The sequence below is a fragment of the Pristiophorus japonicus genome, chromosome 11, assembly GCF_044704955.1.
Source record: "Pristiophorus japonicus isolate sPriJap1 chromosome 11, sPriJap1.hap1, whole genome shotgun sequence".
In the NCBI taxonomy this organism is placed as follows: domain Eukaryota; kingdom Metazoa; phylum Chordata; class Chondrichthyes; family Pristiophoridae; genus Pristiophorus; species Pristiophorus japonicus.
Window position 1 is genome coordinate 157,606,357 of NC_091987.1, and position 11,598 is coordinate 157,617,954.

The 11,598-nt window shown below is 48.8% G+C and overlaps 1 non-coding gene across 1 annotated transcript; it reads left to right on the top strand.

Moving 5' to 3' along the window:
- The first annotated feature begins 242 nt into the window (after positions 1–242).
- Positions 243–434, top strand: LOC139276549 (U2 spliceosomal RNA). The gene has a single exon (XR_011595945.1). It is a non-coding gene; the product is annotated as a U2 spliceosomal RNA (small nuclear RNA).
- The last annotated feature ends 11,164 nt before the right edge of the window (positions 435–11,598 follow it).

The following is an 11,598-nucleotide window of genomic DNA, read 5'->3' on the forward strand; positions in this document are numbered from 1 at the left end:
GCAATATGCAAATAAGGACGGGATCGTCTGTGTTCCTGCAGTGTTTTCACAAATGCTTTTTCATTGTACATTGCAATATTTTAGCAGAATGGACAAGTCAAAGCAGCAGTACTTTGTAAAAAGGGACATTGTGATTTTTATAGTTGAATACCTGAGACTTTAAGAGGCAGCGGATGAGGTCGGGTGGCAGTATGTGCGAAAATAAGCCATACTTACCTGGTAGGGTAGTAACCATGATTAATATCGCTTCTCGGCTTTTTGGCTAAGATCATGCGTAACTGCCCTGACCAGCCCCCATGACCTCTGGGTGGTTTCTCCCTGATCAGGAAGGTATATGCTTGCTTTTTTGGAAACAGGAGGTGGGTGGGGTGGATTGACCCATCCACCTCCACGGAGGTGTGTGGGGTGGCTTGACCCATCCACCTCCATGGAACGGTGCAGTGGCTCTAGGCCTTTTGACTAAGAGCATTGGCGCAGAGTGATCCTTGGCATGTGCAAGGTGACCTCTGGCGTTTGTGATTTGACAAAGAATTGGAACGATTGGCTACGAATTAAAAAAAAACCCACCATAACCCCAAGGTGGTTCTCCCTGGATCAGAGCATAGAAAGGTTTCACTTCCAAGGTCATGTATCACCTGCACCACCTTTAAAAGTAACCGGTCTATTAAAATGTCAAAGTAGCAGCCCTTTGTGAAAAGAACATTTTGAATGTTTATGCATGAGTCGTTGAGACGTTAAGAATCCATCCGAGAACTCTGGGAGTGGAAGCAAGTTTTCCTCGATTCCGAGGGACAGCTTATGAGGATGAAGGAGAGAGAATCCAACAGGAGGCGAGGAAGAGGTGTGTAACTGTGATGTGATACAGAGACAATCCAACAGGGGGCAAGGGAGAGATGTGTAACTGTGATGTGATACAGAGAGAATCCAACAGGGGGCGAGAGAGAGGTGTGTAACTGTGAAGTAATACAGAGAGAATCCAACAGTGGGTGAGGGAGAGGTGTGCAACTGTGATGTTTTACAGAGAGAATCCAACAGCGGGCGAGGGAGAGGTTTGTAATTGTGCTGTGATACAGAGACAATCCAACTGGGGGGTGGGGCGAGGGTGCGGGGAGAATCTTTCAGACTGCCGGTTCAAAGTAACAACAATAAATCACATTTCAGTGGCTTAAATGTCTCCCTTGTATCTCGGGGACCAGAATTGGACACAATACGGAAGGTATGGTCTGAGCAGAACATGACGCTATTTGAGCATGACATCCGTTGACTTGGGTTACCCACATCGTTCAGCATTCTTTAGCTTTGTTCACTGGTACTTTGTAGAAATTGTGCAGTTTGAGCATTAAATCAACTGGAACCCATAAATCTCTTCAAATTCACATGTAGCTATTTTAGCACACTTAATTTCGATCAGGTCGGTGATTGGCACGTGGGCAGACGCAGCAGGAGCGACGACGTCGGGGCGAAGGAGCGGCGAGAGATTGTGGAGGGACGTGATCGGGGCCCACGTGAAGCGAGAGTTTGGGGCCAGCGTCACAGGAGTAGCACGGGCCAGCCCACACTGCGATATAAAAAGGGAGGGAGAGAGAAAGCAAGTAATCAATAGACCGGTTAGCCTGACATCGGTGGTGGGGAAAATGTTGGAATCAACCATTTACGATGAAATAGCAGCGCATTTGGAAAGCAGCGACAGGATCGGTCCAAGTCAGCAAGGATTTATGAAAGGCAAATCATGCTTGACAAATTTATTGGAACATTTTGAGGATGTAACTATTAGCGTGGACAAGGGAGAACCAGTGGATGTGGTGTATTTGGACTTTCAAAAGGCTTTTGACAAGGTCCCGCACAAGAGATTGGTGTGCAAAATCAAAGCACATGGCATTGGGGGTAATCTACTGATGTGGATAGAGAACTTGTTGGCAAACAGGAAGCAGAGAGTCTGGATAAACAAATCATTTTCAGAATGGCAGACAGTGACTAGTCGGGTGCCGCAGTGCTCGGAGCCCAGCTCTTTCCAATATACATCAATGATTTGGATGAAAGAATTGAGTGTGATATCTCCAAGTTTGCAGATGACACTAAGCTGGGTGGCGGTGTGAGCTGTAAAGTGGAAGCTCAGAGGCTGCAGGGTAAATTGGACAAGTTAGGTGAGTGGGCAAATGCATGGCAGATGCAGTATAATATGGATAAATGTGAGTTTCTCCACTTTGGGAGAAAAACACGAAGACAGAATATTCCCTGAATGCTGGCAGATTAGGAAAAGGGCGGTGCAACGAGACCTGGTGTCATGGTTCATCTGTCATTGAAAGTTGGCATGCAGGTGCAGCAGGCGGCAAAGAAGGCAAATGGAATGTTGGCCTTCATAGCTAGGGGATTTGAGTATCGGAGCTGGGAGGTCTTACTGCAGTTGTACAGGGCCTTGGTGAGGCCTCACCTGGAACATTGTGTTCAATTTTGGTCTCCGAATGTGAGAAAGGACGTTCTTGCTATTGAGGGAGTTCACCAGACTGATTCCAGGGATGGCTGGACTGCCCTATGAGGAGAGACTGGATCAACTGGGACTTTATACATTGGAGTTGAGAAGGGTGAGAGGGGATCTCATAGGAACATACAAGATTCTGACGGGTTGGGACAGGTTAGATACGGGTAAGTCCAGAACCAGGGGACACAGTCTTAGGATAAAGGGTCAGCCATTTAGGAGTGAGATGAGGAGAAACTTCTTCATTCAGAGAGTTGTTAACCAGTGGAATTTTCTGCCGCAGAGAGTTGTTGATGCCAGCTCATTGGATATATTCAAGAGAGAGTTAGATATGGCCCTTGCGGCTAAAGGGATCAAGGGGTATGGAGAGAAAGCAGGAAAGGTGCACTGAGGGAATGATCATCCATGATCTTATCGAATGGTGTTGCCAGCTCGAAGGGTCGAATGGCCTACTCCTGAACCTATTTTCTATGTTTCTATGTGTGCGCACTGGGTCCGTGCAGCAGAGCAGGTTTCCAGTTGTCTTGGTTAACCCTGGCCACTGGACCAAACCTAACTTTGTCAAGCCCGTGTGGGGTCTTGTATGCAACGGCCACCACACGTTAAAAAAAAACTACGTACAGGCATCTTTCAACTTGAGGAAGTAGTTCGGGTACTTCCTTCGAAACACCTGTGAACTCATCCTTTTTTTTGGCATGGAAGCAAGCCATCCTCGTTTCGAGGGACCGCCTATGATGAGATCTTAAACAATTAAATTTGGTGTTCGAAATCTGTTGGGTAAATCTCGTTTCTTGATCTGAAAGATTTGAGTGTTTAAAATTGAGTCGGATTTGGGTTCAGAGGTTGGTTCAGACATTCCTGCATTGTGTGATATCTTCGCAGGGGCAGAAAATGGGATTATTGAATGAAGTTGCAGGTTTTGTTGGATTGAATAGTATGAGAATTCAATGGTGTCCCTCGCAGATGCACAGGGCTGAAGCTGTTTACCGTCAATGCCCTGAGGGAATGGAGTGCTTCAACAATGCCTGACTAACTTCAAACTCTTCAAACAAATGAAGGAACCAGAGATGGGGGCGATTTACAAGCCTGAGATGGCAGACGAGAGCAGAAGTAAGGTATGTTCACAGTCAGCCATTCTCAGCTCTGGGAGTTTCAGCATCAAAGGCAGTTCCTCGGAATCGAGGAAGACTTGTTTTCATTCTTAGCATGAGTCCTTAGGTGGCTAAACAGTCCTATAAGAGAACCATAGTCCCTGTCACAGGTGGAACAGATAGTCGTTGAGGGAAGGGGTGGGTGGGGAGCATGATTTGCCACAAGCTCTTTCCGCTGCCTGCGCTTGATTACTGCATGCTCTCGACAATGAGTCTCCAGGTGTGCAGTACCCTCCCGGATGCACTCCTTCCACATAGGTCAGTCTATGGCCAGGGATTCCTGTGGGCTGGTGGGGATGTTGCATTTTACCAAGTTGGCTTTGAGGGTGTCCTTGAAACTATTGTGTCTGTGAGTACTCGAGTAATGACACCACGAGGTAAGGTATTGTACTTGAACTGTGGTGACATTAGCCCATTTATTACAGATCCTGCGTGAGGATATATCATGGTGAGCTCCATTTTATATGTGGTTACCTGTCGTGTACAGGTGACCCCCTAATTCTCCACCAGTTGCACCCTCTGGTGGTACATGCATAATGTATACAATGTGAAGACAGATCCATTCGTCTTATTTAATTGGACATTGAATGTACAGAGTATATATTTATGTTATACATACACAACATCACTCTACCCTAAGTCTTGTGCCACTGGCCTTTGATTTGGGTGCTCTGGCCCTAGACTTTAGTGCCCAAACCCCTTGCATTGTATCTATGATTTGACTTGGCTCTCTCCCTGCAGACTCCCAAGCCCTTATTGCTACAGCATTGGGAAATGTTCAGCAATGGAAGGTTAGAGGTTGCAGTGGTGGTAGAGTGGGTTCTGGGTGTGATCCATGTGTGCCCATGGCTACATACATCCATTTCCCTCCCCCCCCATACATAGACCATGTGTGTACAAAAGGAAAGAACAAAAAAAAAACATATGATTAATTACATCACTGTTTGGGTTTTGCAGTAGTGGAACAAGTACATATTGCAGGTAAGGTACATGCGTGGTATCAAAAGTATTGCCGTTGGGTTGTATAGGTGAAGGTGTGTGAGGACACTAGTTCCAGAGTAACCGGACTGTGTCCAGATTTTCTGATGGCAGCGCTGCGCCCGCTCCCCGCCAGTTGGGTGGGCTCAGATCGCTTACCTGGCGAGTCGCAGGCCCTTTGCCATTGCCTAGTGGTGGGTAGAGCCACAGGAGTGTGTGACCTCCCTGTCCTCATTTGAGGACTGCAGTGTCTCCCTGGTGCCCTTCAGCGGTAGTGGGTGCTTGGTGATCCCAGCTGCCATCAGGAGGGCTGAAGGGTGCAGGCTACTTCTTCCTGGTACTGGCCCTGGTGGCCAGAGAGGTAGAGGCGATCTGGGGCAGGGTACCAGTGGTGATGCATTTGTCATCCGCTGAACACTGGCTCTGCAGTTGGTATGCTCCCTCTGTGTGTGGCCACACTCCCTGGAGCATCACATTGGTCCTGGAGGTGCAGGCTAAATGATCAAGTAGCCCGTAGGACCTGGGTGCTTCTGACAGGAGGTTGCCGTGTTTTGTCCGCGAACATGTAGAACCCAGCATCACACATCATTTCTTCATTTGCTGTCATCATGCATTGGCTCTGACCGCAATTGCCCGACTCAACACGGTTCGTTAATTTACATACTTGCATTTGTCAGTTAGATCATTTCCATCTGTATTATTGGCATCGCTGTACAAAGTTACATTTGCATTATCATCATCATCATTGGCAGTCCCTCGGAATCGAGGAAGACTTGCTTCCACTCCCAAAGTGAGATCTTTGGTGGATGAACAGTCTGTCATCATCATCATCATCGGCAGTCCCTCGGAATCTAGGAAGACTTGCTTCCACTGTTAGCATGAGTTCAAAGGTGGCTGTACAGTCCAAAATGAGAACAACGGTCTCTGTCACAGGTCGGACAGATAGACGTTGAGGGAAAGGGTGGGCAGGGAGCCTGGTTTGCCGTATGCTCCTTCCACTGTCTGCGCTTGATTTCTGCATGCTCTTGGTGACAATGCTCGAGGAGCTTAGCACCCGCCCGAGTGCACTTCCTCCATTCAGGTGGTCTATGGCCGAGGAATCTCAGGAGTCAGTGGTGATGTCGCACTTTATCAGGGAGGTTTAAGGGTGTCCATGTAAAGTTTCCTCTGCCTGCCTTTGGTTCGTTTGCCATGGACGAGGTCCGTGTAGAGCGCTTGCTTTGGGAGACTCGTTTCTGGCATGTGGACAATGTGGCTTGCCCAGCGGAGCTGATCAAGTGTGGTTAGTGCTTCAATGCTGGGTATGTTGGCCTGGATGAGGACGCTAATGTTTGTGCGTCTGTCTTCCCAGGGGATTTGCAGGATCTTGAGGAGACATCGCTGGTGGTATTTCTCCGGCGATTTGATTTGTCTACTGTACATGGTCCACGTTTCTGAGCCATACAGGAGGGCGGGTATTATGGCAGCCTTATAGACCATGAGCTTGGTGACAGTTTTGAGGGACTGATCTTCAAACACTCTTTTCCTCAGGCACCTGAAGGCTGCACTGGTGCACTGTATAGCAGGAAAGGGTTACTGAGGGAATGATCAGCCATGATCTTATTGAAAGTTGGTGCAGGTTTGAAGGGCCGCATGGCCTACTCCTGCACCTATTTTCGATGTTTCTATGGGGGCGGTGTTGGATCTCATCATCAATGCCTGCTCTTCTTGATAGGAGTCTCCCGAGATAGGTGAAGTGGTCCACTGCTGGATGGACCAACTTCTAATCCGATCCATCATTAACATCAATATAGACCCAAAGCGAAGGGGGCAGCAGAAGCATGGTTGCAAAAAAGTCAAAGCCGGGGCAGTTAAGGTCCCAGCTGAGGGAGCCATTTACAGTCAGCGCTTCACAGCTAACCTGGCGTGCCTTGATGACCCCGAGATGCAGCATGCTCACAGCGCTTGGTCTGCCCTCCAGGCCTGCATAACCAGTGCCTGCAAGGAGACGCTCAGTCACTCAACCAGGAAACACCAGAACTGGTTTGATGATAATGATGAGGAGATTTAAGAATGAATAGACTGCAAGCACAGGGTATTTCTGAGCCTTAAACAGCAACCCAACTCGGGAGCAGCAAAGCAGCATTACAGACGGCTAAAGGCTAAGTTCCAACAAAAAGCGCAGGACCAAAAGAACAGGTGGTGGATGGAAAAATACAGGAGATACAGCCAAGACGTGCGAGGATTCTTCACCGCAGTTAAGGCCACATACGGACCAAACTCCCAAGGCCCCACCCCACTCCTGGCCAAGAACAGGGAAACACTCATCAAGGACACAGAGGCAGTCAGGGCCCACTGGAAGGAACACGTCGAAGATCTCCTCAACCAAGAATCTGCCTTTGACTCGAGGGTTCACGATTGCATTGCGCAGCATGCCACCCGCCTGCAATTCAGTGATCCCCAAAACTGCATAAGGTAGAAAAGGTTATATGACAGCTAAAAAAACAACAAGGCTATGGGAGCGGATAGAATCCCTGCTGAGGAACTGAAGTATGGCGGAGAGGCACTACTGGCTCGAGTGCACAAACTCATCTCTCTCATCTGGAGAGCATGCTGGGAGATGCAGTGATCGTGACCATCTTTAAAAAAGGGGACATGTCCGACTGCGGCAACGACAGAGGACTGTCCCTGCTATCAACCATTGGGAAAGTCGTCACTAGAGTCCTCGTCAACCGTGTTCTCGCCGTGGCCGAGGAGGTTCTGCTGGAATCACAGTGGGGATTTCGTCCTCTCCGGGGCACAATAGACATGATCTTTGCAGCATGACAGCTACAGGAAAAATGCAGGTAATAGCACTAGCCCTTATACATGGCCTTTTTCGAACTTACAAAGGCCTTCGATCGCGAGGGGCTATGGAGCATCATCCTCCATTTCGGATTCCCCCAAAATTACATTACCATACTCCGTCAGCTCCACAACAACATGCAAGCCGTGATCCTTACCAATGGATCCATCACAGACCCAATTCATGTCTGCAGCAGGGTCAAGCAGGGCTGCGTCATTGCCCCAACCCTCTTCTCAATCTTCCTCGCTGCCATGTTCCACCTCACAGTTGATAAGCTCCCCATTGGAGTGGAGCTAAACTACAGAACCAGTGGGAAGCTATTCAACCTTCACAGTCTCCAGGCCAGGTCCAAGACCACACCAACCTCTATCGTCGAGCTACAGTACGTGGACGACGCCTGTATCTGTGCACACACAGAGGCTGAACTCCAGGACATAGTCGACGTATTTACCGAGCCGTATGAAAGCATGGGCCTTACGCTAAACATTATAAGTCAATTGTCCTCCACCAGCCTGTCGTTGCCGCACAGCACTGCCCTCCAAACATCAAGATCCATGGTGGGACCCTGGTCAAAGTGGCTGAACTTTCCAATACAAAAGTCACAGACCCTATTACAGGTCGGACAAACATTCATCAAGGGAAGGAGTGGGTGTGGCTGTTTTGCCGCGTGCTCCTTCCACTGTTTGCACTTGACCTCTTCACGCTCTTTGCGTTGAGACTCGAAGAGTTGAACACCCTCCCTGATGCATTTTCTCCACTTCGGGCGGTGTTCGGCCAGGTCTCCCAGATGTCAGTGGTGATGTCGCACTTTACCATGGCGTCTTTGAGGGTGTCCTTGTAACGTTTCCGCTGCCCACCTTTGGCTTATTTACCATGGAGGAGCTCCGATAAAGCAATTGCTTCGGGAGTCTCGTATCTGGCATGCAAACTATGTGGTCTGCCCAGCGAAGCTGATCGAGTGCGGTCAGTGCTTCAATACTGGGGATGTTAGCCTGGACGAGGACACTAATGTTGGTACGCCTGTCCTCCCAAGGGATTTGCAGGATCTTGCGGAGACATCGTTGGTCATATATCTCCTGCGACTTGAGGTAAGTTCATTCTATCATCCATGCCTCAGATCCATACAGGAGGGCCATGAGCTTGGTGGTAGATTTGAGGCGCTGGTCTTCAAACACTCTTTTTCTCAGCTGGCCAAAGACTGCACTGGTGCACAGGAGGCGATGTTGAATCTCCGCATCAGTGTCTTCCTTTGTTGATAAGAGGCTCCCAAGATATGGGAAATTGGCCACGTTGTCGCGGGCCACGCCGTGAATCTTGATGATTGGAGGGCAATGCTGTGTGTCGGGGATGGGCTGGTGAAGGAGCTTTGACTTATGGATGTTAAGCGTAAGGCCCATGCTTTCATATGCCTCAGTGAATAGATTGACTGTACCCTGGAGTTCAGCCTCAGAATGTATGCAAACGCAGGCATCGTCCATGTACTGCAGCTCAACGACATTTGTCAATTACATCTTTGAAATGTGTATTACACGCATCACTGTACAAGGAGTGGAGCTGTTCCTTTAATTTCGATGGATTGCCGGTTTCCATTAAGAAGGACTTGCAATCTTCACTCCAATCCGCTTTGCTGCTCAGCATCATGTGTTGCTCCCTCAACGCTGCCCCTCGTGATCTGGCCATCGCCTTGTTTACTCCAGGCGCTTCAACTCGTGGTGCGGGCGCCATCTTCTTTCTCTTCACGAGGTAGGCTGTGGTGATCCTTTTCTCCCCAGGTTCTGCCACTGAAGCAGGGAAATTAGCTTCTGCGCCGATTTTCTTCCTGTCACTGGAGCATGGAAGGTGAGGTCAGGTCCATTGAGATGGATCAACTCGCTGTTGGGTTGAATGGTGTGTTTCATCTCCACACAGTCAAGTTGAGTGGCTGGTTTCTCAGGTGCTGTGCTGCATCCAAATTCGGGGCCACATACAACGTCGATCGCTGGAGGCTGGAGGCTTTCCCATCCCCTACGGATTTGTTTCATCCATCCTCTTCCTAGCAGCGTTGGACCATCACCAGCAACGACCCACAAAGCTAACTTGTGCCTCGCGCTATCATGGGACACCTGAACATCCACGCTGGCAATGACTGGGATGGTGCCGTTTGCGTAGGTGAGAAGCTTCACTTGGATCGGGATCATTTTAGATTGTTCGATTGGATTGTCCCAGAGTTTATCAAAGGCTGCCTGATTCATCAGCGATTGGCTCGCCCCTGTGTTGACAGTTTCTTTTCTAAAATATACGTTATTCATGTAAAATTTTCACGATACTTTGGAAAATAGCTCAGTATCTTGTGGTCAGCAATTCCATACAATTCGTTTGGATGCTGACAGCAGTTCGATATGCACAAGCTTGCATTTCATTTCAAAATACACTTTTGTACAATCCGTAAGTCACGTTACATGTAGGACTGTGCAAATAAGGGAGATAATGCAAATAATGTAGCAGATAAGAACAGGTTTACATTGCATTCCAGGATACATTTCAATACCGGTCACGAATCATGTTACATGTGGCAGTATGCAGATGAAGCATAGACGGAATATATGAGAATACATTTATATTTCTTTACAAGTTTTTGAACCGTGTAGAGACTTTCATCATACATGGCACACCACATGTGTTTTTCAGTAGATGGTGCTCGATGTATACAAGCAGATTAACAAGTACAGCCCGAGGGGGGCCAGACCTGCACCACGTACAACAACACTAAGGGCCCCTCACTCCTGATGACCAGGTTCTTTCCTGCAATGGAGAGAGAGCGCAGCTTCCACCATCCCAGTTTTTGTTTCACTTTGGCGATATGCTCTTCCCAGGTTTCGGCGCACGTCTCATCCGCTCAGAACCATATTCCCAACATCTTCAGGTAATCTGGCTTAAGGGTGAAGAGAATAAAGGATCAGTCAGCCCAGTTTCCAAATAACATGGCCTCGCTTTTGCTGCGATTGACCTTCGCTCCCGAGCCAGTTCAAACTGGTCGCAGATTGTGAGCCATCTGCGGACCGACTGCGGATCCGAGCAAAACATGGCGAAGTCATGACCTGTGCGCCTCTGCTGCCTGGGATCGTCACCCCTCTAATGCCCACATCCTTCCTGATGGACTCAGCAAAGGGCTCGATACAGCACACAAACAAGATAAAGGAGAGAGGACATCCTTGTCTGACACCAGACCAGATCGGAAAGCTTTCAGTTTCTCACCCGTTGATGAGAACTGCGCAACTGATGTCTGTGTAGAGCAATTGGATCCAATTGCGGATACCCTCCCCAAACCCCATTTTGGAGAGCACGTCCATCAGTAACGTGTGCGATATCCTGCCATAAAGCAGTGGTTCTGGACGCCCTACGAAAGAAGGAGAGGGTGGACCCTGTTGGCTGGTTCCACCAACCAGACTGTCGAACTCGTTTGGCAGAACGTTTCATCGCCAGAGCTTTCACACAAGCAGCAAGCCATAGCTTGGTTGGCGGTGAGGAGTGCCCTACCCGCCAGATCCTTCATGCACAGCTGGGGTTTCAGAGACTCGGCACTCTGCCCCCGAGTCAGCTGCCGGGTGGATGAGACTGTCACCTATCTCCTTCAAGATTGCCCCTTTGCAAGGCCAGTCTGGAAAGAAATGCAGTGGTTGCTGTCGAGGTTTACCCCAAGCAGCTCCGTAACACAGGAATCTGTGCTCTGCGGGCTGTTCCCGGGACGCACACCGAGACAGACATCATCTGCTGCTGGAGGGCCATCAACTTGGTGAAAGATGCACTTTGGTCTTGCTGAAACTTGCTGGTCTTGCAGAGCAAGGAGATGTCCACGTCTGCATATTGCAGACTGGCGCAATCCAAGATCCAGGAGTACGTGCTGAGGGACGCACTAGAAATTGGTGCAGTCGCCGCAAATGCACGGTGGGGAAGAGTCACAGTTTAAAGCCCTTACGCCACGGTAAACCCAGGGGCTGGAATCAGTATAAAACTCCCCTCAGGCTGTATTGTAAACTTTTTTATCCATAGAGCACCATGATCTGAATACACCTGTGCAGTGCCATGTATAATGCAAGTTCTGTTTCGTTTTGCATGTTGCAAAGAAATGTAACTGTGCATTCACCCATTCCGTATACCGTATAGTAACACATGTAATGTAATTTGATGAA